We start from the raw sequence: 2823 nt of genomic DNA on the forward strand, positions 1-2823 counted from the left end.
AAAACAAACAAACAAAAAAAACCCATTCTCCTTTCTGGTCAAATAAAGGCTCAGTAGGTCAATAGCGCCATCCAAATCGGTCCCAGGTGTAAGGGTCCAACAATATCACCCATAAGAGAACCGGAAAACATCAGAGTGTGTCTGTCTGTGCCTGGGGCTGCACTGACTCAGCCACTGTTCCCAGCCCCGCAGGCTGCACAGGGCCTGGAATACCAGCCTCCGAGCAAAGCCCCCTGGCGCACAGAGGGCTGGCCAGACAGATGGCTTATCAGGTGTTCCTGCCTACCAGGGGTGACAAAGGAATGCCTTCCTGTTGGAGTACAAAGAGACAGCAGCTGTCAGGGGACCCACTGACTAACAAGCTCATCTGTTGCTATCAGGGCCCTCTGATGTGGGACGGCCCACGCGCCGGCTGGGCCAGGCTCTCCAGGTTGCTGAGCAGCAGAAAATCCAGGGTGGCCCTCAAGGCTCTGAATTCTAATTGGATTTTCCAAGAAATGGCTTTGTCCAGGTTGCAGGCAGGACGCTGATTTACGAACTGACGGCCGCCAGCCTCTCCCCCGACCCTATAACTAGATTTGCCAAGGCTGTGACTCAGTCTCTGGTCTTGTCCTTCCATTTTGATCCCTGCCCTTCTCCGGGGAGCTGATCTATCTGCTCCGGCTGCCTGGACTCTCCTGCTGGGGTTGAGGGAGGGGTGTCAAGGGTCAGGATATTTCACAGTGTCAGTAACTGCAACCCTGTCCACCCCAGTCAGCTGGGGATGGGTGAGCCACCCTCAGAGGTGGGCTTTAGGAAAAGCTCAACCAGTAGCCTTTCACTGTCACCCAGGTAAGGATTCCCACTGGTCCCTGCCCTGTGGAGATGCGTGGGGACCTGGGAGTGTGGGAAGCAAGAAGGGGGGCTGTGAAATAAAGCCACACCTTTGTGGGAAGCGAGTGGTGAAGAGGATGGGCTCTGGGTTCAAGTACCAGCTCTGCCCCTTCACTAGCTGTCACCTTCGGGCCAACACCTAATCTCCCTGAGCCCCATTTCCTCTTTGACGTGGAAATGGGAGAGAATGCATGTAACCGCTTAGTGCAGTGTCTGGTGTGGGAAGAAATATGATGAGGGGGATATATTTGAATTAACCATTGCATTTTTCATTCCCAATTTTGTCTATTGCCCCAACATCCTAAAATTCAGGCAGCTGTTAGCTTACTGCCTCCAGGAAGGGGGTGAAGAGCAGGAAAAGGGAATCAGAGTGTCCTGGTTTTTGATTTTCAACAGTCTAGAAGAGGAGGAGAAACAGAAAGGACTGGTGTAGGTAGACGATGGAACAGATGTGGCATCGCGGGGAAGGGGAAACAGACTCCGGACCGGCAAGGCTTCAGCCTCTTAAGATCAAATAAAACTTTCCGTATCAGGAGGATGAGGTCTGAAAGTAAGCAAGGCAAATCAAGAACGAGGTCCCTGGGCCATGTCCCATGGTGACGCGTTCCTGTGTGGAGCGCGGGGTGGGCATAGGAGGCAGCAAGACCCTAGACGGAAGGGCCATCCCTCAGCAGGTGGGTCTGAGATAGCACCACAAAGTTTCTCTGCACCCCAGCAAGGAGCAGGAGGAGAAAAATGATCCCCAGAGACCCCAAAATGGGACAGAAGTGAGGAAGAGTGAGGGCTGCCACCTCGAGCTTCCATGTTGCCAGGCAGGTTTTGTAAAAGAGTGAATCCAGCCAAATGAAGGGGTCAGAAATGGTGGGGACTGTGATGAACCCACAAGGAGGCATGCCCAGGTTCAAAGGGCAACTGCTACACAGTGAGGTCCAGTCGATTGCTGCCCCAGGGAACGTGTGAAAAGAGGACTAGCCCAGATATCTACACTCGTATGTGAAAATGCCCCATTTCAAATATTGGCAAGTAGTGATTTAAAATACTCTATGGGCCAAACAAAACATCTGAGGACTGCGTTTGAATTGCAGGACACCAGGTAGTGGCTCGTCTTCCTGCCAGGTTTCCATCGGGCACAGCATGGTGTTGGGTTTGGGGTGAAGGACAGCTTGGCAGAGGCTTGCACAGACTGAAGGCCAGCAGCCAGCCTGGGAACAGGGACCAGGTGTCCACCTCGGGGGGGACTTTGGCACTGGGTAAGGCCCTCGGAACTTAGATGCCATTCCAGCCAAAGGGGGAGGGGAACATTTCTACCACCTGGCAGAATGGAGGCTTATGAGATAAATTAGACTGAGTCATGGAAAACTAGTTCCATTTCCTGGCAGCTTGATTTGTGGTCTGAGTCTCGAACGTCCTCTGGTAATTTGGGGAATTTAACTTTTTCGACACTGCACATGCTTTTGATAATTTTTTGCCCATCTCCCTATGTAGGATTTATTATGTGGGTTAAAAGTCTTTATTTTAAAGTAATTACAGATGCAAAGAAAATTGAAAACGTTATATAGGGAGATCTTCTGTGCCTTTCACCCAGCCTCCCCCAGTGGTAACATCTTGTATAGCTATAGTGCAATATCACAGCCAGGAAACTGACATTGGTGTAATCCACAGAGCTTATTCTATAACATTGGTTTCATTCTTCACATATATTCATGTGTGTGTGATGCTATGCAGTTTTATCATTTGTGCAGATCACATTCCTGTGTGTGTGTGATTCTATGCATTTTTTTTTTTTTTTTTTTTTTTTTTTTCCAAAAGCCTCAGCTATTGTTAACCCGGTTGAGTTCTTGATTTGATTCTCTGCTTGGCAGCTTGCATCTGTCTTCAGGAAAACGACCAGTAGGAAGAACACCCAAGAGATTTCCAAACGTTTGTGCTTTGTCTCCTTTAGAAATGGTA

The sequence above is a fragment of the Mandrillus leucophaeus genome, unplaced genomic scaffold (assembly GCF_000951045.1).
Source record: "Mandrillus leucophaeus isolate KB7577 unplaced genomic scaffold, Mleu.le_1.0 Scaffold773, whole genome shotgun sequence".
Lineage (NCBI taxonomy): Eukaryota > Metazoa > Chordata > Mammalia > Primates > Cercopithecidae > Mandrillus > Mandrillus leucophaeus.